This window comes from Adiantum capillus-veneris, chromosome 7 (assembly GCF_014529385.1).
Source record: "Adiantum capillus-veneris isolate H3 chromosome 7, ASM1452938v2, whole genome shotgun sequence".
Lineage (NCBI taxonomy): Eukaryota > Viridiplantae > Streptophyta > Polypodiopsida > Polypodiales > Pteridaceae > Adiantum > Adiantum capillus-veneris.
This window is the reverse complement of record NC_140937.1, coordinates 119,435,639-119,463,028: the sequence shown is the minus strand read 5'-3', so window position 1 is coordinate 119,463,028 and position 27,390 is coordinate 119,435,639. Positions and strand designations below refer to the sequence as shown.

At 40.6% G+C, this 27,390-nt stretch overlaps 1 non-coding gene and 1 pseudogene across 1 annotated transcript; one reads left to right on the top strand and one right to left on the bottom strand.

Annotated features, from left to right (window-relative positions):
- Positions 1-1,450: 1,450 nt before the first annotated feature.
- On the top strand, positions 1,451-1,551 carry LOC147454514 (U6 spliceosomal RNA). Its single transcript, XR_015188784.1, has one exon. It is a non-coding gene; the product is annotated as a U6 spliceosomal RNA (small nuclear RNA).
- A 19,636-nt stretch (positions 1,552-21,187) lies between these two features.
- LOC147454513 (uncharacterized) lies at positions 21,188-22,673 on the bottom strand (annotated as a pseudogene).
- Between the last annotated feature and the right edge of the window lie 4,717 nt (positions 22,674-27,390).

The following is a 27,390-nucleotide window of genomic DNA, read 5'->3' as shown; positions in this document are numbered from 1 at the left end:
TCTTGAAGCCTTTTAAAGACGATGTGCCCGATGATGGGGAGCCAAATGAGAAACCCAAAGTGGAGGAAAGCACGGAGATACTCATTCCAGAACAAATATTGGTACATAGAGATAAAAAGATTAAAGGTAAAGTGATTAGGCGATTCTTGGTTAAATTCAAGAACAATCATGCATTGGATGCAAAGTGGATGGAGGAGGAGGACCTAGCAGATTTTACCTTGAAGCATTTGGTTTAGCATAGTCTACTCTGATAGAACCCCGATTTCAGCATGGGTGAATCTAGTGAAGCAGGGTTGCACAAGAGGGGAGTTGCTTCGCTCCTTTTGTCAACAGATTACCCCGATTTTGGATATAGAGTCATTGATGTCCCTTTGGGTTTCAGGGATACTGCTGGGCTGACAGTATTCTGATGTATGACTTTATGAACTGAGATTCCCAATACTGATTGATTTGTACTTGACTTGTTTGAGTGCAAAAATTGAAAGACGAAATGACTATAGCATTTCGGTCTCATAAATCTCTATAGACAAGATTGCAATAAGGATTAGTTAATCGGACATCTCTGAGGTCCCGACTGGATCTAGATGTGATTACTAAATAGCTTTTGATTAATCATGGTCTAAGATTTGGAATGAATTTGAATGTGATTTGTCATGTGATGTCCTATATGTCAAGTGATGTGACTATCGATTGGTACATGATGTGTTGTGTCTAGTGCGTCGGTACTAACAGTCAATGTCTACTAAGAAAGTTTATGGCCTCTGTCTATTTTTGCAGGCATAATTGAGGACAATTACAATTCTTTCAAGAGGGGGGTATGTCACAAACTGATGATGTGGCAGTGTCCACATACATCGACACACACTGTTGATGTGGCAGTAGGTCCCAAAAAAACGCGTCCACAGTCTAACGTGGTAGTCCGAAATTTATGACGTATTTCATGTCGATGATGAGGCAGTCTGTACGTTGTACAATTCTGTGTAATTTATGTTGGCCAGCTTTTGGGGCTTGATGATTTAATTTTGGAAAGCTTTTGGATGCTTTTGGGGCTCTGCTTTTGGGCATCCCTGTACTTATAAATAAGTGGACAAGGCCTCACTTCTCAAAGAATCTTAATGCAGAGTCTGAGCGTGAGCACCTACCCAGTCTCTTGTACTTTGAGCACAGATTAATATAAAAAGAAATACCGAAAGGGGCGCGAGCCTTTGGGGCCAATACATCTTGGCACGAAAGTACGCCGGGCGGTGTCGTCTTTGTGAGCTGTTTTGAAGTAAATCTCAGTTGTATCGCGGTAGAATCTTGACTTGGGGTGTCCAAGTTTGTTACAAAGGCTTATTCTTTTTTTTCATCATACTCACAATTAAGTCTCCTCGATCTTTAAAAAATGAAAAACATTTCAAAACATCTTAAGTACATAAGTGAAGGGTGAGTTTAGAAAATGAAAAGATCCGTCCCTTCAGGGACATTTGATAAAATTGGAACGATACAGAGAAGATAAGCATGGCCCCTGCGCAAGGATGAAACACAAATCAAGAAACGGTCCAAATTTTTTCATAGGTCTCCTGCCGGATTTCCCAAAGCCTCCTGTCCTGTATGACAATATATTCAAAAGTTTTGGGGAAGACGAATCAAGAGGACCTTTTCACTTCCGAGCTGGATAACATGCAGGTTCCAACAGAAAAGGAGCCAATGGAAGAGGACAACCTAAATGGGAACTCTGGTGAAGAGTTCCTAGAGGCGAAAGGAATTTGTCCCCCTTTCCCAATGATGGATACTCTACCTATTCAATCTTGGAATGTGAAGGGACTAAAAACCCGGAAGAAGGGCACTCTCTTATGGGAGGAAGTGAAGAAAAAGAAGGCAGTCAATTGCTAGGCCATCCAAGAACACCATTTGGATGCCCGATGCAAGAGAAAATAGGCTGTAGGAAAAAAACTTATCATTTATGGGGAACGAAGCCACGATTTCAATGGTGTCTTGTTCATTGTTGACAGAGATTTGGAGCCAAAGGTGGTTCTTAACCACCACTCTGGAAGAGTCCCTGGTGTTAGGATCAAATGGGACAATCAACCTATCACCATAGTAAATGTTTACGGCCCCTGCAACACAAAGGATAGAGCTAAATTGTGGATGCAGCTCAGGGATACTCCGATCAAAGAGGAGTGGCTGATGGTTGGAGATTTCAAAATGGTTGAGAAAAGCAAGGACAGAACAGGCTCCGCCAGTCTACTGGCTGGATCAAAAAAGTCTAAATGGCTGAGCTTATGTGAGAAGTGGACTATGATTGACTTGTGGGAAGTGGGCCCATGGAACAACATGCCTGGATCACCTACACAAGCCTTCAGTATGCCCGCACTGCCTCCGGGCAGGATAGATGCTACTGCTCTCATCAAGCTGACTAGATTTCATCGATTGTAGAGATGAAGGTAATCTCAACAAAAAGCCTCTCCGATCACATGCCATTACACTTACAACTCAACAAAGAAAAAGGGGGGGGGGGGAATCCCCGAGAGGGGAGAAAACGCTTCTTGTTACAAGGACACACCTGTTCAAAGAACCTCTCTTCAGAAGCATCACCAAGAAAGCGTTGTGAAAGCTCAAGAAAGATGTGGGAATGAATAAACCTAGTGCTTGGAATGTGTTTTTTTGGAGTATACAAAAAGCTATCAAAACTTTGGGTCCTCGGGTAAAAAAAGTCAATGAGGCACATATCAAACATCTCACAGAGGAGGTAGCTCAATTAGCCTCTAGGAAGGCTGCCGGACTCGTTACCGAAGATGAGCACAAGCGATGGCTTGAAGCTAATCTCACTTGGCCAACGAACACCTGGACGAAATCAAGAAGGCAAGATTGCTATCTAGGGAAACTTTCATGCAACCAGAGCCTTCTAACCAAGCACACCTTTTTAGGGATCTGAAAGTGAGGAAAATTCGAGGCCGTGTGCAAGTGCTCAATGATGAGAAAGGGAATACAATTCAAAACCAAGATGAGATTATTGCACTTATGCTCAAGTATCTCAGCTAGATTATCAGCCAGCCAGAGACCCAATCTCAGGAAGTGGAAGAAGCTCGGGCGTCTTTACTTGGAAGTGTTGAAAAGAAGGTTCCCTGGGAGGAAGCCAACTGCATGGAAAAGGTCTTCTCTGAGGAAGAATGCTCAGCGGCACTAAAACTCTTGGCAATGAAAAGTCCCCCGACTGGGATGGGTCAAGGAATTTTGGGATGATAGACATTTTAACCTCAAAAGATCCCAAATTCTATCATTAAACAGGAGCTCTGATTGGCTTCCACTGCCTAGTGTACGTATGAGGTGACAAAAGCAAGGCCCAAAGCCCACATCTCCATGACTTCTTCTATATAGGACCATTCTATCCTATCATAGGCTTTGTCGAGGTCCATCTACAAAAAGATTCACTCTTGCTTGGAGAAGTATGCATACTCTTTTCCTACCATTGTTGCCAAGATATTGTCATATATAGATCTCCCTTTAATGAACCCATGTTAATGGGGAGAGATGATCCGACTCAAGAGGGGGGCAAGTCTGAGAGCTATCGCCTTGGCAATAATTTTGTATGCTACTGACATCATTGTAATCGGACGCCAATGTTTAAGTTGAGAGCAACAAATCTGTTTGGGGATGGGCTTGATAAGACCTCTCTTAACACTTGCATCCAATGACTCTTCGGAAATAGCTAGATTGGCCATCCGTCTGACTGGACCCTTGGCCGTCCTCGCTAGGGGATCCAATTTGAGGCGGTCCGAGGTGGGCAACAAGAAGAGTGGCCTCTAAGCACCCTTGTAGGCTCCCGTGTTGCTCAATTGGGTTGGGGCTGGAAAAAACAACAAACTGTTACCATATACATGTGGTAGTGATGTGTGTGAACACACTAGGACCGCCGGGGCATTTTTTCCCTCTTTAGGAGGTTTTTTCCCCCGTGCATTGTATATACGCCCATCACTCTAGGGCTATCTATCTTTCCATTGCACACTAAGGAATACACTCTCTATTGTGTGCCTTGAGCTTCCTTCGTCTTCTCCAAGCTGTGTGTGTTTCTCTGCAACCCTAATTCCAACAATTGGTATCAGAGCAGGTCACGTCCTCCCGGGCTTAGTCGCCAGCTGCTCCAGCACACGCCTGCTCACTTTCTCCGATTTCAGTGAGCTTTGGCCAGCGTTCGCAGGTCGACAAATATTTTGGGGGAGCTCGCAGAGCTTGGTCTGCTCAGAATTTTGATTTGGGCTCATTTCGGCCTCCGTTTCCACTACGGGCAGTACTGCACAGGCTATTTCGTCATTTTGTGCAGATTTTCTGTCAGTGCCGTTTTCTGCATAACAGGTGCCTTATAGACTTCTACGGTTTGTGCTATATAGCACAAGTTGTTCCCGCTCCATTTCTCCTATTTTCGGGCAGTTTTCACATCAGGTGCAGCATTTACCATGGTTGACAACAACAACACAGATGTGTTCAAGATGTTTGCTGCTGAGGACAGGTTGGATGGGGACAACTACCCTATGTGGGCTTATATGATGCAACATGTTCTTGTGTCAAAAGGTGTCTGGAACATTGTGCAGGGCATTGATGTACGTCCTGGTTCTGAAGATGTAGGCGATGTTGAGGATGTTGCAGGTCTTGCTGCAAGGATTGCAGCTGTTAGAGTTGTTTTGCCTACAGCAGAACAAGCTCGTTGGGATGTTAAGGATGCGCAGGCTCATGCATTGATTGCGTTGTCTGTGAAGCGCACCATTATTCCTCACATCCGTTCAGCAAAATCTGCAAAACAGGCTTGGGATATTCTAGCAAGTCTTTATGCAAGCCGCAATGAGGCTAAAATTGCTTTGCTGCGTAAAGAGCTAGAGTCGAAGATTATGCATGAGGAAGATGATATGGACACTTTCCTTGCTAGTGTCAAGGATATCAATGAGCAACTCATTTCTGCAGGTGAAGTCATTTCTGACAGTTCCCTTGTGCAGACTGTTCTTGATGCCTTACCAGATTCCTACCAGACTTTTGCTAGTACTTGGAGACTGATGACCCAAGGAAATCCTGAAGTTGTCAAGTTTGATGCATTATGCACATTGCTGTTGCAAGAGTCACTTTCTAGAAAAAACAGGACTAGGCAGCGTGCAGTTGAACAGGCTTTTATTGCTTCTCAAAGAAAGGGTGGTAACAGTAATGCAGCCACTTCTTATGGTTCTGCTGCGAGTGGCAAAAATTCTGTTCCTAATGCTTCTGCTGGCAGCACTTCGTCTGGCAATTCTGGTGATAAGGGCAAAAAGAAGATGCGTTGCCATTATTGTAAAGCCAATGATCACTTGATCAAGTCGTGTCCTAAGTTGAAGGCCAAAGAGGCTAAGAAGAAAGAGGGTGGTTCCACTGCAAATGCTGGTTCCACTACAAATGCAGCCATTGTTGAGTCTTCTGTGAAAGGAGATTGTGATGCTGATGTTGATGCAGAATGGGCTTTTAGCGCAGAGTGCACTTACAATCCTGCTGTCCATGATGCATGCTTGTCAGTTGCTGCAGATTCACATGTGTGGTATTTCGACAGTGGTGCTACAAAGCACATTACCTCACATCGTGAATTGTTTACCTCTCTCGAGTCTGTCCCTCATGGGAATTCAGTCACTTGTGCCAACAACGCCTCTTATCCAGTTCAGGGAGTTGGAAAGATTGTGCTCACTGCTGCTAATGGCAGTTCCTTCACACTTGTTGATGCACTTTATGTACCTGGGATCAAGAAGAATCTATTGTCTGTATCCGCACTTGCTAGACTTGGACTTGTAGTCAAATTTGTGGATGACAGATGTACAGTTCATGATCTCAGTTTTGGTGATGAAATTGTTGCATCTGGGCTTTTGTGCCGTGGGCTGTATAAGCTCACTTTGTATGACAAGTGTGGACAAAATTTTGCAAATGCTGTTGCAGATTCAAGGGCTATTTCAGATGCAAAACTTTGGCATGCACGTTTTGGTCATCTGAATTTTGCCAGTTTGCTGCGTTTGCAGAAATCTGATATGGTTGCTTCTTTGCCGCCTCTTGAAGCACCTATCAAACATGTTTGTGAAGGCTGTATTCTGGGTAAAATGCAGCGTTCTAAGTTTCCAAAGGATGGTTCAGTTAGGGCCACATGCAGGTTGCAGCTTGTGCATAGTGACGTTTGTGGGCCCATGCAAACTCCGTCCTTGGGCAATTACCTGTACTTCGTGACTTTCATTGATGATTACTCCAGGCATGCGTGGGTATTTCCGCTTAAAGCGAAGTCCGAAGTTTTTATGTGCTTCAAACAATTTTTGGCTATGGCTGAAAATGTCTCAAAATGTACTATGGGCACCCTCCGTTCCGATCGAGGGGGGGAGTATATGTCTCATGAATTTAATGCATTTCTGGCTAGTCGTGGGATAAAACACCAATGTACAGTGCCTTATACACCTCAGCAAAATGGTGTTGCTGAGAGGAAAAACAGGTCACTAACGGAAATGGCACGATGTATGGTCAAAAGTCAAGCTTTGTCGCATTCTTTTTGGCTTGAGGCCATCATGTGTGCCACTTATGTACTTAACAGGTGTCCTACGAAAGCTTTGCAGTCTATTACTCCATATGAAGCATGGCATGATAGAAAACCTTCTATTGAGCACATGCGTGTTTTTGGCTGTTTGGCATATGCTTTGGTGCCACAAGTGCAGCGCAGAAAATTGGATGATAAGGCTGTCAAATGTATTTTTGTTGGTTATAGTGCTGAAAGCAAAGGTTACAGGTTGTATCATCCGCAAACAAAACGTATTTTGGTTTCACGGGATGTAGTGTTTGTGGAAGATTCTGTTCAACCCTTGCTGTCATGTACTAGAGACAGTAATGTAATCTCACAGGACATTTATGACACTTTGTTGCCTCTTTTCAGTGGTGGAAATACGAATGTAAGTTCCAATGAGGCAAATGTACAGCCTATGGGGGTTTCTGAAAATGTTTTAGAACAGCCTATTACTGATGCAGATGTACATGATGTACTTGATGAGGAAAGGGCTGAAAATGAGCAGGCTAGAGGTATGCCAAAATGGCTGGTGCACACTTTGCATGACAGTAAATTGGATGCACCTTTATCTAGTCGTACTCGTTCAGGCTCTCGCCATGCATCTTATGCATCAGATTGTTATGCTTTGGCTGTGTCTAGTTTACATGATGTTGAGGAGCCTCTGTCTTTTGATGAAGCACAGAATTCAGAAAATTGGATTGCTGCCATGAAATCAGAATATGATGCACTTATAGAGAATGACACATGGACTTTATGTGATTTGCCTCCTGGCAAAAAGGCCATTGGTACGAAGTGGGTTTACAAGTTGAAACGCAAGCCGGATGGTGAGATCGATCGCCATAAGGCTCGACTTGTTGCAAAGGGTTATGCACAACAAAAAGGCATAGATTATGAAGAGACTTTTGCTCCCACTTGTCGTATGACTACTGTGCGTTTTCTATGTGCATTGGCAGCTCATTTTGGTTGGGATGTACATCAATCAGACATTGTTACTGCTTTCTTGAATGGTGACATATTTGAGGAAGTTTATGTAACGCAGCCTCGCGGTTTTGTCATAAAAGGACAAGAGGACAAAGTGTGCAAATGTAAGAAGGCTTTGTATGGGTTGAAGCAATCTCCTCGTGCTTGGTATGAGAAAGCTGACACTCATTTGGTTAAACGAGGCTTTCGTAACAGTCCAACAGAAAGCACATTGTATGTAAAGCGTGAGGATGATGTATTTCTCATTGTGGTTCTTTATGTTGATGATTTGCTGATCACTGGACCAAATGAGAGACATATTGCTGAATTTAAGGCTGATTTGAATGCTACTTTCAAGATGAAAGATTTGGGGCTGTTGCATCATTACTTGGGTATACAGTTTAAGCAGTGTGATGGTGGTATTGCCTTGTGTCAGAAAAGTTACATAGAGACATTGCTATGTAAGTTTGGACTTGAGGATTGCAAACCTATTGCCACTCCCATGGAAACAGGTTTGAAGTTGAGTCTACATGATGCTGGCGATCCTGCTGATGTCACTCTTTACCAAACTGCTGTTGGCTGCCTCATTTATGTATGCAACACGAGGCCAGATATTCAGTTTGCAGTCTCGCAGGTCAGCAGATTTATGCATAGCCCAGGGTCTAAGCATTGGCAGGCTGTCAAGAGGATTTTCCGCTACCTTAGTGGCACTTTACATCTTGGCTTGTTTTATCCCAAGGGGGGATCATTGCCGCCAGACTTACATGCTTTTTCGGACTCAGATTGGGCTGGTTGTTTTGACACGCGAGTGTCCACAAGTGGTTTTTGTTTCATGCTTGGCAGTTCATGTATATCATGGTTGAGCAAGAAGCAACCTACTGTGGCCACTTCGAGTTGTGAGGCTGAGTACAGGGCAGTCTTCACAGCTACGGTTGAGTGTGTATGGCTCAGACGCCTTATGGCTGACTTGGGTGTTGGACAGGACACTGCCAACACTATCTACACTGACAGTCAGAGCGCATTGGCAGTTGCGAGGAACCCAGTTTTTCATGCTCGCACAAAGCACATTGAGGTGCATTACCACTATGTCAGGGAGAGGCTCTCAGCAGGAGAGATCAGCTTGGCTTATGTGCCAACACAGGACAACCTTGCAGATCTTTTCACAAAGGCATTGTCTCGTGAGAAGCTTGAAGCTTTCCGCAAAGCTTTGGGCTTACTCCCCTTTGTGGACTGATCCTGTCCTCAGGGCATGGCACTTCCCTTTACTCATGTGCCAGCTCTCGTTCACCGCATCACTCCAGGGGGGATTTGTTACCATATACATGTGGTAGTGATGTGTGTGAACACACTAGGACCGCCGGGGCATTTTTTCCCTCTTTAGGAGGTTTTTTCCCCCGTGCATTGTATATACGCCCATCACTCTAGGGCTATCTATCTTTCCATTGCACACTAAGGAATACACTCTCTATTGTGTGCCTTGAGCTTCCTTCGTCTTCTCCAAGCTGTGTGTGTTTCTCTGCAACCCTAATTCCAACACAAACACACACACAAACCCGCAACCTAACCCTACACAAATTTGGGGCACCACCTAGTTTTGGATGCGAACTAGGACACGTAAAGAGAGAGAGAGAGAGAGAGAGAGAGAGAGAGAGAGAGAGAGAGAGAGAGAGAGAGAGAGAGAGAGAGAGAGATAGTGTTCGGGCTGCTTTGAAATGTATCGGCAATGATCAAGCAAACACAATTATATATGTAAGAAAGAGAGAGAAGAGGGAGGGGGTGCTTGTTGCATTAATACCTTCTTACAAATCTGTCATGACCGATCAAAGTGAGATTAGTATTTGTTCAACATAGCTTGAGTAAATTTCACCACGACACATCACAAGAAAAGCCACCCGAATCACTGTCTTAAGGCCAGGGGAGTCCTCTCCACCCTGTCGCCCTCTTACAATATGTGGGATTTATGGCTAAATTGATGACAACACCCAGACACAAGCTATCAAGAACTAAAAATATCACCAAGACACTTACACATCATTGTTGTCCATTACTTCACGTTGGAAGAGAGACAAAGTATCCAAGCTTAGTCCAAATCCACCCTCCTTGATTCAACAAATGTTGGGCTTACACTAGTAGGAGGAATGATAGATTTTCCACTCTCAATTGAATGATCGCTCTCTCTCTCTTACAATGGCATAGAGTTCCCGTGCTATCACCCCTATTACAACACATGCACAAGCATACGACAATGAGCTTCCACTCAAGAGCTCCTTCTAGAGAGGTTGAGCTTGGCTTCTCAAGCTATAGCATAGTGCTCTTGCTTATGGCTCCCCCTTTGTGCTAGCTACACCCTCCTTTTATAGCAATTTTGAAGGCTAGGGTTACTCCTCTAACCATTGTTGGGTTAGATTTTCATCACTTATCTAATTTCTTTTGCTTGGAATTATCAAGAAGTTGGTGTGGATAGATGAAGAAGAGAGAGAGGAGAGAAGTGGAGGTGATAGGACTTTTCATAGAAGTGGAAGTGAGAGGACTCCCCTGGCCTTAAGACAGTGATTGGGGTGGCTTTTCTTGTGATGTGTCGTGGTGAAATTTACTCAAGCTATGTTGAACAAATACTAATCTCACTTTGATCAGTCATGACAGATTTGTAAGAAGGTATTAATGCAACAAGCACCCCCTCCCTCTTCTCTCTCTTTCTTACATATATAATTGTGTTTGTTTGATCATTGCCGATACAGTTCAAAGTAGCCCGAGCACTCTCTCTCTCTCTCTCTCTCTCTCTCTCTCTCTCTCTCTCTCTCTCTCTCTCTCTCTCTCTCTCTCTCTCTCTCTCTACGCGTCCTAGTTCGCATCCAAAACTAGGTGGTGCCCCAAATTTGTGTAGGGTTAGGTTGCGGGTTTGTGTGTGTGTTTGTTGTTTTTTCCAACCTCAACCCAATTGAGCAGCACGGGATCCTACAAGGGTGCTTAGAGGCCACTCTTCTTGTTGCCCACCTCGGACTGCCTCAAATTGGAGCCCCCGGCGAGGACGGCCAAGGGTCCAGTCACACGGATGGCCAATCTAGCTATTTCCAAAGAGTCATTGGATGCAAGTGTTAAGAGAGGGCTTATCAAGCCCATCCCCAAACAGATTTGTTGCTCTCAACTTAAACATTGGCTTCCCATTACAATGATGTCAGTAGCATACAAAATTATTGACAAGGCGATAGCTCTCAGACTTGCCCCCCTCTTGAGTCGGATCATCTCTCCCCATCAACATGGGTTCATTAAAGGGAGATCTATATATGACAATATCTTGGCAACAATGGTAGGAATAGAGTATGCATACTTCTCCAAGCAAGAGTGAATCTTGTTGTAGCTGGACCTCGACAAAGCCTATGATAGGATAGAATGGTACTATATAGAAGAAGTCATGGAGCTCTGGGCTTTGGGCCTTGCTTTTGTCACCTCATACGCACACTAGGCAGTGGAAGCCAATCAGAGCTCCTGTTTAATGATAGAATTTGGGATCTTTTGAGTTTAAAAGGTCTATTAAGCAAGAATGTCCCCTGGCCCCCTTGTTGTTTTCCATCGGGTCGCATCCTCTTATTACAATGCTTGAAGCCAGTGCTGCACGGGGAGAGATTCAAGGTCTGGCATTGCCAGGCAATGACCAGCTACTGGCCAAAATGTTCACAGATGATTCGTTCCTATTCTTGAAGGTGTGCCCTCAAGTTGTCAGGAGAGCTCTGAAGATTGTGCAAACATTTTCCATGGCCTCGGGATCCAAGTGCAATATAGAGAAGTCAAGACTAATCTCCCTATCGGAGAACAACGCTTTTGACCCTGGAGTCTAGACAGGAGAGATTATCTCAAAAGGGAGTATATTTAGACGCATGGGAGCCCCCGTAGGGGTGGACGTAACCTACAGTCAAATATTTCAATGGGTCATTGAAGAAATAAGCGCCAAAATGGGAAGGTGGTATTTTGTTCTCCTACCCTTCCAAAGCCGAATTAGAATGATCAATGCTTTTATGATCCCGTATATTGCTTTCCTCAACCCCATGCTCCAGATGGCTAAGTGTAGTTGGAAAGAATTCTTAAAACCAGTGAAAAGGTTTCTTTGTAAGAACAACACAAAAACCTCCTAGCCATGGCAGTGGGCTAGATGGGAGGTAGTTGCTCGCCCGGTAGACCAAGGAGGGCTCGGAATTCTTAACCCTGTATCTCATGCTGAGGCCCTTTGTGCCAAATTTATGGTCTCATTGGCTAAACAGGACCAAGCTTGGGCTATCATGACCAAGGAAATGCTTGATGCAACAAAACTGGGATCAAAGGGGGAAAGTGGAAGGGGGTTGTGATGCACGGCAAACTGCTCGCGTCGAAGTGGTCTTATCTTAGATATGGTGGACTCTCAAGGGAGTTGATGAGGAAGTGCAAAAGTGCTGCTGAGGTTTTGAAATGGGGGGAAGTAACCAGATACTTTAAGAACTCCATATTTCACTGGTCCCCTTGGCTCTCTAAAATATTGGGGCCACCACAAAGCCCTTACTGGATAGAAATGGCCAAGAAGGTGAATAATAAGGGGCTCGTTCGACTAAAGCAATTTTGGGATGGCAACAGGAAGTGTTGGAAAACTGTTGACTCTTTATCCATCCAATTTCAAATGGATGGCTTTGATATCTTACTAGTCTATAGGGTGATTAAAGAGCTTGGTAAGGTGGTGATGCCAATTTGTGAATCCAACTTTTAATGGGACGCTTGGAGATGGCCCGGGAGTAGCCTCTTTTGGAAACCACACTCTAAAGGCATTTACCATGCATTAATGCACGAGGCTAATTGGTGTAGCCCCCGCAACAAATTATGGAAGAGGCACTGGATGGAAAAACGGTGGGAGGGAGTCATGGAGAACATCTGGATGCCAAGATGGCCTCAGTATATGAAGATATTTCTGTGGAAAGTGATGTGGGTCCGATAGTTGCTCGAGGTGTAGAATAGCCAGTGAAGACCTAGCCCACCTTTTCAGGGGATTCCAGGCAATCAAGGGCATGACTGGGAAAATATGCAAGTGGATTCAAAGGACATGGAAAATTAAGTTCTTCAAGAATGATATGTTCTTTGGTGGTAACAGGATGGGAAGTCCTACTCTTCTCGTCTGCACTCAAATAATCGGGTACTACTTCTTGCACCATATTTGGCATGCAAGGAACAACCACGTGTTTGAGGGGGGTCTAGTTGTGGCAAGCTTTTGTGAAATCATGCAAGAGAGCAGATTGATGATCCACTGATCGGATGCAAACAAACCTCAGAGGGCTGGTTTAGAACAATACATAACATCTTGTAATAAGTAAAGCCAAGGAGTAGGAGTGGTTTCTCTGCCAAGCAGATAACTTGTAATCCTTTGACCCTCAAGGCTCGGTCTGAGCTTGAGGATTGGTGTATATTTCTGTTCTTAATACTATGCACTCACAATTGTGAGTTTTGCAAAAAATTAAAAATTAAAAATGAACAGATCCATGAAAATGAAAAGTCAAAAGACTTTTTGTGTCCATATAAATATAAAGAGATGGTCTAGAGCACATTAACACACATATATTTCCTTTTGTTGATTTTTCCTTTAGTTTTTTTCTTTGGCTCTCCCCAATCTCAAAAAATTGAAAAACCTTTCGAACCGTCTTAAGAGCTTGAAGACCTGTGAAAATAAAAAGTCTAAGACTTTTTGTGTCTATATAAAGAGATGGTCGAGTGCACATTGACACATATGTGGTTCTTTTGTGTTTATTTTTCTATTAGTATGTTTTTGGACTACATAAGGGAGTCCTCAGTAAAGCGTTGGATTTTTGGTGCAATTATGGACCATTGTATAAAGCGTGCGGATAGTGCCACGAGGCAAAAAAATTTAATTTTTAATATATTTTTTAGGTTTTTGTGAGAGGTGTTGACATTTATGTACCTTTCTCTTTAAAGAGGGCCATTGAATATTGGTTTTAGTCATTATTTTTATGCTTTTGGGATCTATTGTACTCTAAACAAGTCATTATTACACTTGTTTTCAAAAAGTGTAATACTTTAGTGTGAAAAAATAATGCTAGTGTCACTTTCTCATTTTTCCTCTCACAAAGAACCCTCTTATTATTAAATTCCTCTCAATAACATTATGTAAAGATCATTATATAGGCCATAGTGAAGTTTCACCTTGTTCTCTTTAGAGTGTGCCCTTCCACTATGTATGTGGTGAATATATATTTTTGGCAATGATGCCTGAAACAGGTAAGGCATCAATGACACCTTTCCTTTTTTGGCCTATTGAGGAACGGTTTTAGTGTTGGACTGGGTTGGGCATACTTTGAGGAATGGCATCCACGTGGACGGCTGGAGTTTAGGACACATGGTTTTAGAGCCTTTGGGCGAAGGTTTCAATTCACAGCAGGATGATGTGACTCACACGTGTGATTGTGGAGACTGTGGAGAACCTGCAAGCAAGGATGAAACCTGGGCAGGCCGGTGGTGTCGGCAATACACAGTGAGGGATGTGAGGTCAGTGGTAATGCATCCTCTTGAGGTGTGCAATACTATGGAGAAGGAGGGCGATCTTCAGAGGTTTTTGTTGAGCTGGTATGCATTACTGTGGAGAAGCTGCGAGCTATCAGATACCCACAGATACACACACACAATGACACCTGCAGCAACAAGGAAGAGAAAATCTCTCTCTCTCTCTCTCTCTCTCTCTCTCTCTCTCTCTCTCTCTCTCTCTCTCTCTCTCTCTCTCTCTCTCTCTCTCTCTCTATTCTTGCTATGTTGCGCATGCGAATTTGTCGTGCAGGTACTTTTTTGTGTTGTCCAGGGAGTCCCAAGCGGGAGGATTGCGCAGAAAAGAGGATGGCAACAGGGCTTAGAAAAGAGGTGTCGAGGTCAATGTGCTTTGCCTTAATTGCTTTTTGTTGCAAGTATCCATCAAATCATAAAGGCTCTTGCTATACTTCGCATGCAAGTTCCTGCTTGCAATGGTCTGCATTGCTGCTTGATGTTGTGTGCCTTACGAGTTCCATCCATGTACAAATGTTTTGTTGCAGGTTTCAATCAAAACATAAAGGCACTTAGGCTCAGTCCAGCTCAGGCTCGATATTCTCTCTCTCTACACGTACCGTTCGCACAGTTCCTGGCTGCACCTACACGACGCTCCGTAAGATGCTCGTGAATATTAAGGCTCTTGCTGCCCAGTGTCGTCGTGTGAGTTCTCCACTTCATGAGAATGTTGTGTATCTTAACTTCCTCCTGCAGATGGTGGCAGACCCTCGGATTCTTGATTGCCTAAGACACACACAGAGAGAGAGAGAGAGAGAGAGAGAGAGAGAGAGAGAGAGAGAGAGAGAGAGAGAGAGAGAGAAGGGAGGGAGAGAGAGAGAGAGAGAGAGAGAGAGAGAGAGAGAGACTATTCAATGTCTACATGAGGCTTCACCTTAATGTTCCTAGTATAGTTTACTCTCAATCTAGAGTATTTCAAACTCCTCCCTAGTTGAAGAAAATGAAAAGGTCTTCTATACTAGAAAAACCCTCCAACAACGTAGTAAAAGTAGAGGATAGTTGAGAAAGCACTAGACAATGACATTCTTGCAATAATACTACTACTCTAACAATGGCCCTCTCAACACTAAGTAGCACTGGGCATTTAATGAAGCGGGGTGAGGAGATCCACGATCGGGAAGCCCAAACACAAAAATCAGCTCAATGTAGTCACAATTGTCAAGTTAAAACTAAACTAGGACACAAAATTCCACCCACCAACCTTGGCCATCTATCTCCTCACCACCCCTTATTTAATGGTCAATGTTACTTAGTGTTTTGGTAGTGCCCCTTTGCCTTGTAACTTGTTGGCAAAAGCCTTAGAGCGCTACAACGGCTACATGCATTGCTAAACAGCCATAAAACATAAAATAAGTAAGCTCTTATATTGCTTTAACTTCTTGTAGTATTCATTGTAGTCCCTGCAAGGATTTTGAAATTAGTGAATATTGCCAACACTTTACTCAAGCAAACGGTCAAGCTTGCTCTTATGGGGGGGACTGACCCTCGTCTATATGTAACACGGGGTCCAACTCAAGGGATCAAAGGTGGGAGTGAAAAGTTGGATCAAGATTCAATGAGGACCGCAGATTTTTTCGGCGCCGTGCAATTGTAATCTCGGCACAAAAAGTAATCTCGGCACAGTCATCACTTTCGACGGCGAGGCACGACGCCTTTTATTTGTGCATTGAAGTCAAGCTTAAAGTAGATTCTTTCATTTATGATTCTTGCAAGTATGCTCAGCATTCACTCATCCTACTTTAAAGATTTTAACTCTCTACTCACATCAAAGTAACGCAGAGACCCACACTGTATGTAATCTCGGCACACTGTGTGTAATCTCGGCACAAGGCAAAAAAACTGGCTTCTCTCTGTCCCTCTCCATTGCACACGCACACGCACACGCGCGCACGCGCGCACACACACACACACAGTAACATTCACACTCACAGACGGAAAGAAGTGTGCTTTCTCATCCAATCACCCTCAATCACAACCAAGTGATGGATTGGGATCAAGAAAACGTGGAAGGTGATCATATGCTTGAAGAGTTGTTTGATGAGGATTCAAATGCGAGTAGTGAAAGTATTGATGACGACTTCGAGGTACTCCATGAAGAAGGTGATGCAATAGGAGAAAGCCGGCCTCTTGAAGATCAAATGGTTAAGGTATTTCCGGATCCAAATCTCTATGTGTCCACAACATATTTTTCCTTTCACAGAGAGGCATATAATTACATGATAAGAGTGCTTCAAAGTGACCTCTCCACAACATTGGAGACTCTTAAAACCTATGACTCTAGAGACATGTTGGATTTGAAGAAGTGGTGCAAGATGAAGGATGAGCTTCATGTTGGGCTTGATGAGGATAGAAGGCTTTGTTTATATTTGGGAGATTCGCAGCCAGTGAGAGTTCCATGTGTTGAAGATTGGGAGGATATTGTAAAAGTTTCCTACATTGTTGAAGGATCAAAACACCAAGGGTTTAATGAAACCCTAATTTCCATCAAGTCCAAATGGTGCATTGAAGTTAGGAAGCATGGTATATCTACGATATACATCAAAGAGTACATAAATGCTTGTGGATGTAGCAATGCAACTAACACTTCAACTTCAAGATCATGGCGTCAAAGAATGGACCTGAATAAAGATCCTTCAAATGTGATCACTACAAACACGTCCGATGTAGAGGGGCACCTAAAGACCATCATGATCGAGCACAAGACAAGGCTAGTGATGGTTCGTTCTTCCAAAAAATCAGGCGCATCAAAAACTGTGATTGATTATATATGTCATCGAGGTGGTGCGCCTCGACGAAGGGGAGATAAAAAGAGAACAAGGACATCAAATAAATGTGGTTGTCCGTTTAAAATACAAGTGATAACTACCAATGGGAGTTATGATGTTCATATTTATCTAAACACTAGTCACAGTGGTCATGTTCCAGGTTCAAGAAGTGATATGTATCACTTGCCCGCCCATCCATCCGTAATTGAGTGTTGCATGGAAGATCTCTTTGATGTTAGAAATGCTCGATATGTTGTTTCTATGTCTTTGTCAAAAGAAAGATTTCACATGGAGCGAGCCTCCCTTCTTGACTGTACTATCTACAGGTTCTTTATGATACTGCATGAAATCAATATCTTCTCTTATCAAATGAGTTGTCGAGGTAGCACTTTGACTTGCTTCTTTAATAAATTGCTTTATACAGAGGATACCCTCTAAGTGATCAAGTTGATACAGGTCGCGTATCAGATGATGACTGGGTTTCTATGTATACGGAGGCTATGAAATTACGTGAAACCAACAAGGTAATGTTTTGTCATAAGTCATATAGAGTAATTCAAATTTATTTTCTTCTTACATCCAAATTTTTATGCAGGTGGTTTATTGCCAACCATACAATCCAAAAGCAGTTAATGACAAAGATAAGCCTTTTATCTTGATCATTCAAGATGACTGGATGTTACAAATGGCCAAGCGATTCTCTACAAATAACTCATGCGCTATTGACAGCACATTTAAAAAAAACATGTATGGTTTACCATTGTATGCTACAGTGTTGCCAAACCAACAAGGTTTTGGCCTACCAATTTGGTTCATGCTGTGTACGACAGATCCTAGCTGTCATCATGAAGTCATTTCTTTAAACTTGACAGTTGTTGTAGTCTTTGAGAGGATGGGCCATATTCGTCCATCAGCTATTGTGATTGATAAGTCACAACAAGAACTAGAGGCTATATCAAAGGTCGTGGATGAAGACCCGCATAGTTGGAGTGTTGACGCCAATGGGAAAAAGTATCAGGTTGCATGCCGTGTTCTACTTTGTTGGTTCCATACCAAGAAAGCATGGGTGGAGAATCTCTTACCTCGGGGTATTATACTGCTAAGTTACTTAATTGTAACTATTTGATCTATATTAAAAAATTGATGCACAACATATGCACGTTTGTTTTGAAATGCAGTAGGTTTCAAAGGAGTTAAGGGACGATGTTTATAATGATTTATCAAACTTAATGCATTGTGCAACAGAATCGGATTTTGAAGGCAGATTTCAAGAGCTTTTGGTGAGGTATTCACCATACCCAAATATAGTTCGTTATGTCACTAATGGATGGTGTGGGGGGGATTGCATGTGGAGAACCCGATGGCCAACGATGGCCAAGGTTTAGACGAATGTTTAGACATGGCAATGCTGACACCACAAACTTGGTGGAGTGCTTATGGAAATATATTAAATATACTCTTTTGGATGCTCATATTAATCGATCTATCTTGGAGCTCTTGCATGCGCTTGTGGGTGATTCGAAGTCTGGAAGTCGGATCGGTGGTACCCTCTTGAGGTTCTTTCAACAAAAACAAGAAATAGGTAATTTGTTCTCTTTTCTATTTATCGCAAATTATACGTTGAAGGTTTGGATTCATGTCTAATTCATGGTTTGCATGGTAGCTAACTCTGGGAGATATGGCGTTTGGAGGGGAACAAAGATGCAGACAACAAAAATGCTTGAAGGGGAGAGAATCTTACAAAGGTTTCAAACAACACCATCTACCTTTCAGGTTCTAAATGAAGGGTCACTTCTCTTCAAGATTCAAAGTACCACAACTAAGAGTATATGGTATCATGTCAGCTTGCAAAGAAATTATTGTGATTGTCCGGATTGGGGCAGCCAATGTAAGTATCTTAATGGTATTCGAATGATAGTACTAACACACTTTCCTCGTTTGAAAGAATTTCTACATGGTGCACATGAAGACGCATCTAATATCTACAAAGATACCACGCATCATGATTTTGAAGCGCACGATAGTGATAATAATATACAAGAGAGGGAAGATGATGTGGTGGATCTCATCAACCACCTCAAGGATGTAGTGTCAACTATACAAAAAGAGGTGTATTCCAAGGATCCCAAAGAGATTGAAGTCATCAAGCAATAGTTGCAAAACATGAAAGGGACACTTTCAACATTTGTGATTCCTACAAAGATTGATCTCCCTGCGAGAGGAAGTATTAGACAAATACAGGCCCGCGTTACAGCAACTTGGCTTAGTCATGGTGTGCCACTAGTTTGCATAAATTAAGAACAACAAAGCATAGATCTTGACGAAACGGGCCAACCTTCCAAAACCAGACGCAAGCACCAAAGAGGTAGATCTCGTGTTCGTTTTGATGAACGGCCCCGTATTTGGTGTCCACATTGTTGCACCAAAACCTTGATAGTGGATTCTCAAATGACACCCACGTGTCATGCTCTCCTCCTAGTAAAGCCTATGCACATCAAGGAAAATGTCATTCAATCTCTAGTGGGTTAAGTGATTCACGTCTGTAATGAAGCTAAGAGTTTTGGGGGGGTGATCTCTTCTTACCAATCTGGTGGTGCAAAAGATGAGGAGTATTGCTTTACACTTACTCGAGAAAATGGAGAACAACTACTAGGCATCAAAGCTTCCATCGTCAGAATGTTGTTGTTGTATTCCTCTAGTCGAAGCCATGTAATGACGTATTTGTGACAATTTTATTTCAAGCTTTTTTTTAATACGATTTTGATGAGTTTTATTCAAGCATGTTTTACACCAAACATTATTCGTGTGTTGAGATTACGTTAATGGTAGACAAATCTAAATTTCTAACTCTCTTCCATAAAAGTTATCTCTGCACAATGTGTCGAGAATACTTTTTCTCCAAAAAGTATCAATCAGCAACTCTCTGGAAAAAAATTAATCTCGGCACATTGTGTTGAGATTATTTTTTTACAAGGAGTATGGTAAACAGTTTCAAATTCCTCTCTGGAAAAAAAGTAATCTCGGCACAGTGTGTCGAGATTACATTTTTTCAAGAAAGTTAGAAATTGCCATAAAAGTAATCTCAACACACTGTGCCGAGATTACTTTTTCTCCAGAGAGTATCAAATAGCAACTCTCTGGAAAAAAAGTAATCTCGACACATTGTGCTGAGATTACGTTTTACAGGGAGTGTGGTAAACTGTTTCAAATTTCTAACTCTCTGGAAAAGAAAGTAATCTCGACACATTGTGCAGAGATTAATTTTTTCCCAAAGATAAATTCATAATCTGTGAAAAAAGTAATCTCAGCACATTGTGTCGAGATTACTTTTTTTCCAAAGAGTTAGAAATTGCCATAAAAGTAATCTCAGTAACTTTTTTCCATCAAGTTTAGAAACTAAGAACTCCCTACCATAAAAGTAATCTCTACACTCTGTGTCGAGATTACTTTGTTTCAAGAGGGTGTGATGAGGTTAGTTTTGTGGCATAGTGTAGTGTAAGTTGTTTCCGAAGTTATGTGACAAGTTGGATGTATTTGTATACAAATTTGAATACATATTCGAAGACTAGTTGGATGCATTTGTATACATTCGAAGACTTCAACTCTTTTCATCTCTTTACAAATTCAAATTTGACTCTTTCCAACTCTTTACATATACATATTCCTCTACAAATTCCTCTACTCATGGAGTTCTCAATATCAATGTAAACACTCAACTTTACATTGTATGCAATAAGAGAAAGGCTTCAAAATGTTACTCTATTTGAATAAGAAATGCATACCAAAATTGGATCACATTTTGATGTAATCTCAATACCACTCAACACTACAATTGTGCATTACGAATATAACCAAAACAAGGAGTTACGAATGTAAACAATTTTAATGTAATCTCAACACCGCTCAACACTCAATGCTTCGACAAATTATATCCAAAGCAAGGAGTTACGAATGTAAACACTTAACTTTACATTGTATGCAATAGGAAAGGCTTCAAAATGAAGTGGATTTGAATCTCAATACCGCTACCAATACAAGAAATGGACCCACACATTTTGATGTAATCTCAATACCGCTCAACACTACAATTGTGCATAAAGAATATAACCGATCAAATGAACTTTGAAGTCGAATGTAAACACTCAACTTTACATTGCATGAAAAGCAAGGAATAATGAATGTAAACACTTGTATGCAACATGAAAGACTTCAACATCGATACGAAGCGTCGGATTATATTTAAAGCAAGGAGTTACAAATGTAGCATCGACATAAAAAGCTAGCTCCGAATACCAAAAATGGTGATCTCAATATCAATGTAATCTAAATACCGCTCAACACTAAAATTGTGTCCCCCTAAACCGTGACTTCACCCCAACTGCTTGTTCAACCACTCGTTGAGCTTCTTTCTCGTAAAATCAACCTCTTCATGCCCGAACCAATCCTTTTTTAACTGCCAAAAAATATATGCATAAAAAACCATGTAGATCTCAAACAACCTTGACAATAAATGTTCAAGACATACATTTACCATATTGAATTGAGGTTTCTTGTCTTTGAACGTGGTCTTGATAAACAATTTCATTACAGTCATTACATAATATCCACAATCGATTACATTTGGTTGTTGAGGACACTGCAAACAATAACATATCATTAAATTATCAATAAAAATGTCAGTACTTGATTAAAAAAAACTACACTAAAGCTATCAACCTTTGAAGTAATGATTTCACATGATTCCCGTGGATCTTCTAGCTCCTCTTTGACTTGTAGATTTGTACAATGTGTACTTAAATGCTTTAGTACCCTTCAACCAAATGCATGCTTTTAATTGAAGGCTTATCAAACAACTCAATCATTATGAAGGAGTAAAAGCAATGCATACCTAGACACACTCAGTAACAGTCTCTCCATGGTGACAATGGAGAGTGAGTAAAAGAGTAGTATCGGTGACCATCATCGAGAAAGAGGAGGTATGCGTACCACATGGGCATTGTAAAATGCCAAAAGAACCCAATGAGATCTACACAAACATGTCAACTTTAGACTTCGCATTTACTTGTCTATTGTGTAATACGTAACAGTAAAATAATCATACCCATCCAAGACAGGGAAGAATGTAAAGATATGACTTCCTAAATCGGGAGTCCCAAAGAAATTGTCGAGAGTATGGTCTCCTATAGTATGCTCCGAGACAAAAGGGTACCACATGCTATCCACCCACCATACCGCTGAGAGAACATCTGGCGGTAATATATTTTCCATCCATCTATCAAATAGTAGTTTAATGAGTTATAAGAGCATAAAAATCTACATCACTTAAACATAGGGACATTTTTCTCACAATGCAAAGAGATTGATAACGTTTGTCGAAGCCTCAAGATCTAAAACATCATCGATAACTTGGGCATCTAGACCCGATTCAAGGACAGTTCGACTTGATCGCAAGAGAAATGTAACTCCTTTATGGCACCTACATTAAAATGAATACACTTACATTGTTTACCTGTTTAATACGCTTGAAAGATTTACACATTTTATACAAATCTATATCAGCAACAAACCTTTCCAAAAGTTGCTCCATATTCAAGTCGTGGCTCTCACATACAAGGTGGTCATGGCTCACCACGAAAGTAATCCTTTCGGCATGCGTAAAGCTAGAAGTGGATGACGAAACATGCTATAATAACAAAAATATTGTAAATCGAGCAAATATCAAAATATAACCACTTGAAGAAAAAAGAGTTGCACAAAACTTACAATGGAAGACCCATCCTCACAATCATTGATTTCTTCTTCGTCGGCACTAGAATTTTCCTCATGAGAGACATCGGCATCATGTGGGGTCCCATTCGCGCGAGCTTTGTACCCGCGCTTTATTTTTGCCTCCATCTTTGCTACTCTACTCGGCATGTCTGCTTCCCATGCAATCTTTTGAGCTTTAATCCAAGCATGTTCCCATTCTATTTGTGATTTCCCTTCTCGATCATAAACTCTTTCCCACTCTTTAGTTGCTCGTTGCTCTAAATCTTTGTGAAACTTTTTTCGTGCCACTGTTACTCTATGTGCAACATTCCCAAATCTTGTCATGCGTTGGCGTTTAGATCTAGGTGACACTGCTCTTGATGGTCTCTCACTAGTTTTAGGTCGCCCTGATTTATGCTCTGGAATATGGATATTAGTGATTTTATGAACATTCTTTAGATGTCTAATAAGAAGACATCGCCTCTCGTACGAAACAAGAAAAAAATAGAGATACCTACAACTTGAAGTTACAACTCACACATAGGACTTAGTGAGGTGAAGCATCCCTACCGGAGAAGGTAAGCCAACCCATCATATGGGCTTGGGGAACATCCCCTAATGGCCACATGCAGGAACCTTGGACACAAGAAGCTCTTGCTCTATTCACTGAGCTAGCACTTGTTGACAAGCTTTGAGCTAGTTCACATGTGGCATGGATAGCTAACATGTTGTTTACCCGCAACCAATTCTATGTAGTTCACATGTGAAGAGGTGTGCAACAACAAACGTAAGCAAGGGCAATCTCAATAGGCGGGAAATATCCAAGTGATAGTAAAATCCAATCATAACCGCCAATGCATTGAGCAGGCTGAAATCTTTGTCATCGTGTGTGGTTGCAATGTTGCTCCACCTCCAAGGGTAGGAGCTAGCTCGCTACAACACCCAATAAGTGCGCAACAAATTTCAAGCAATCCCCATGGAAACAAGTGATGAAATCATGAGGCCTGTCAATTAAGATGTCTTCAATAACATAGGAACCTCAATTTAACATTTGAAAGCAGGACTTCATTAAGCGGAATAGTGCGTGGAAAATTTGACATTTGAAATAGGTTATGCTGGCTGAGTTGGACTCCATTGACAAAAATAATACATGGAAGCTAGTACCAAGGCCCAAAAAATGCCATTGACAAAATGATAATGTAAAGTCCCCAACCCGCCAATACCAAGATCGGGATGGGATCCTTGACAGGTCTCTAGATCTGATAAAAAATCAAAGTCTCTAAACAAGAAAAATCCAAGGAATAGACCTTTACCATTGACAATGGCTTGGGTCTATAGCCTTAGAAGAAGACCTAGTCCTGTCTCGCAGCGGAAACGGGACAATGTATTAAAGTCCAAAAAACTATTTCGGCCCTATAATTGCCACAATTGGCCAAAGGTATCCTTAACCAACGCTTTTTTCCCCCTAACAGATGTGAGGGCACAGCCGCTGGTGGACTCCTCTTCCAAGTGAAGAAGTTTTCTAAATGTTTTAGTACACAGGGATGGATAGTTACCTGACTAATCAGGTCCACCCGTCCATGATTGACAACCTTAGTCAATCCCCACTTACCACCCCACACTCACACAAGATTCATTTATCTTATTATTACATTGTTTTTAACATTTAAAATAATCGTTTCTTTTAACGTTCCATCATAGTAATTCCTTGAAGACAGCATTGAAAGCATTCTTTTAGAAAACAGACATCTTTAAACTTAAGACAGGGTACTGTCAATCAAAACATTATCCATAATAACCATGACCAATACTCTTCTTGTCTCAAGACCACCTAAGGGTGAGAAAAGGCACCCCTTCCTTATTCAAATCCGAAACATCAAGACATGATACGGAGTAGAAACTCATCATTCATGGGGGTAACCGACTTATCCGTGGCTAGAAAGCCAATCATTATCATCAATTTATACTAAAGAGTCGGAGGTGTCTTGAGACAAGATGTCTTAAGGATGATCAAATATATCTTTCCTAATTCAACCAGTTTTAACCCAAACAATTCTTTCCTACATTATAAACAAATGCACGTTGGAAGTTACCTTCCGTTTTCAGCCAGTTTATCCTTCTTACATATGCAATGCTAAATTATTAAAAAAACTTAAACTAATTAAAGACTTAATTGAATAATGGGACACCCACCTGAGATTGATTGGCCATCTGCTGCTGCGTTGGCGCCTGAAGACTCTCCTCTGTAGGCCTACTACTAAGCCCAGCTTCGTCGTCGTACGACACTCTAGTTCGTTTTGGAGCTACGTCCTCATCATCAGATGTAGGATTTTCTTGGGTTCTTTTTGGTGCCATAACTTCTTATCCTTATAAAAAGGTCGTCTAATTATTAGGTGAATAATTCAAAATCTAGACTTAACCTTTGTATTCAACCGTAACCCATCCAAGGTTAATTTATAGTCTTAATTGATAAATTCTTGATCTAGTAATTTCTTATTTGTCTATATAGGCATGATAACTTTTTCCACCGCTTCCCTAACTTTCTTATAATTTTCTATATCTTTTTCCTAATTTTTCCATCAACTTTTAAGCTAATAATCTACTTATTTTGGGCTTAATATTTATTGTATTTAATTTCTCTTAAAGATTTCATTTCCTTAACTTGATATCATAGGTTTCCACTTACTATAATTTTTCTAAAAACTTTTAACCACAAAGTCTATTTATTTTAATTAATCATTTGCTAAAAATAGGACTTTTGGTCAATTATAATTTGTTAACCTCACTAATTAACTATGGTATAATTACCACAAGTAGATAATAATATTTTTGACCTCTGGTAATTATCTTATTATTTTCCAACTTAATTATAAATTTCCATCTTCAATTTTAAGCTAAATTTAGGATAATTTGACTTAGATAAATATCTATACTGCTTTTTTATCCTTGGTATAATTATCACGGCCCCTTTACCGTATAATATAGCTCTGATAAATAGCATGTAATCATATAGCATGATTTACTAATTTTTCTTTTTAGTTTTTAGCTAGAAATAGTATAATTTAACTTAGATAAATATCTATACTACTTTTCTAACCTTGGCATAATTATCATGGACTTTTCATCATGTATCATATCTCTGATAAATAGCATGTAATTATATAGCATGATTTACTAATTTTTCTTTTTAGTTTTTAGCTAGAAATAGTATAATTTAACTTAGATAAATATCTATACTACTTTTCTAACCTTGGTATAATTATCACGGCCTCTTTACCTTATAATATAGCTGTAATAAATAGCATGTAATTATAGCACATGATTTACTAATTTCCCCTTTAATTTACTCCTAAAAATAGCTTAATTGTACTAACCACTGATAAATATTGCACAGCATTTAAAATAATTTTACTAATTTCCCCTATTTAAGTTTGTCCAAAAACAGAGTATTTCGGCTAAAGTAATTAGCTAGATTAATTATCTAAGCCTTTCCTAATTATCACGTGTTTCTTATCACCTAATTAACCACTGATAAATATCTTACAGCATTTGAAATCACTTTACTAATTTTCCATATTTAATTTTCTCAAAAAATAGAGTATTTATGCTAAAGTAATTAGCTAGATTCATTATCTGAGCTTCTCCTAATTATCACGGGTTCCTCAACACCTAATTAACCACTGATAAATATCTCACAATATTTGAAATCATTTTACTTAATTTCTCCCATTTAATTTGCTAAAAAAATAGAGTATTTCTGCTAAAGTAATTAGCTATATTAATTATCTAAGCTTCTCCGAATTATCATAGTTTCTTCAACACCTAATTAACCAGTGATAAATATATCATAGCATTTAAAATCAATTTACTAATTTTCCCTATTTAATTTGCTCAAAACACAGAGTAATTCTGCCTAATTAATTAGGAAAATTACTCAAAAAATTATAGGATAATGTTTCTAACTTAATGACTGTCTAATGAAACTCTGATAATTACCTCAACTTAATCGAAGCTTAATTAATATATTTACCATTAATTCATGATTAATTTGGCTTATTTCAACCCTAATATGATAGGATAATTAATTAGCTTAATATTACTAAGCTTAATTATAATAATCAACAGAAATTAATTAATTAAGAGAGGTTTTATGAGTATGCATAGGCCTAATCTTTGATTTATTAACAAAATAGTTTAATCTAACCTTGCTAATTAAGAAGGATTAGACTAATTACCGTTTTAGGTTAATCAATTAGAGATTAATCTCTAATGATTTCTGCGTAGTGTTCTCTCTAGATGAGAGAGAGAGAGAGTATCAAGGCTCTGAGTCTGTGTAAAATGTGAAGCTAGGGGTCCTATTTATAGTTTTCTGGCACTCATAAGCTCTCACCGGCTGAAAAAGGCAATTGCTTGTAGTTCAAGCAGTCCCCTACAGGTCAAAAAACGCTCCCTGCTGCTAAATGAGTCCCTGGCAGGTCAATGATGACCCTCCCATTACCTGCCAGCTTTTAAAATATCAATTCTGCTATATTTTGACCTATTTTTGCTTAATTGGTAAATATCTTGTAAATATCTAGGAGGCCTTTAATAAAGTCTATGCTTAAATGATTACTGCAACCCTTCAATTTTACCTATTTTACTCAATTCACAGTGCAAACTTCCAGGGGTCATAACTATGCTAGTTTTTATCGGAATTCTTTCTAGCCCGGGGTTTGTTGTGCTTAAGATTCCAAAAATACCAATATTTGCCATGGTCGAACAATGCCGCATTGATTTTTCAATAATCATATCAGTTTGATTAAGCTTTATACAACCTTTAAGGTT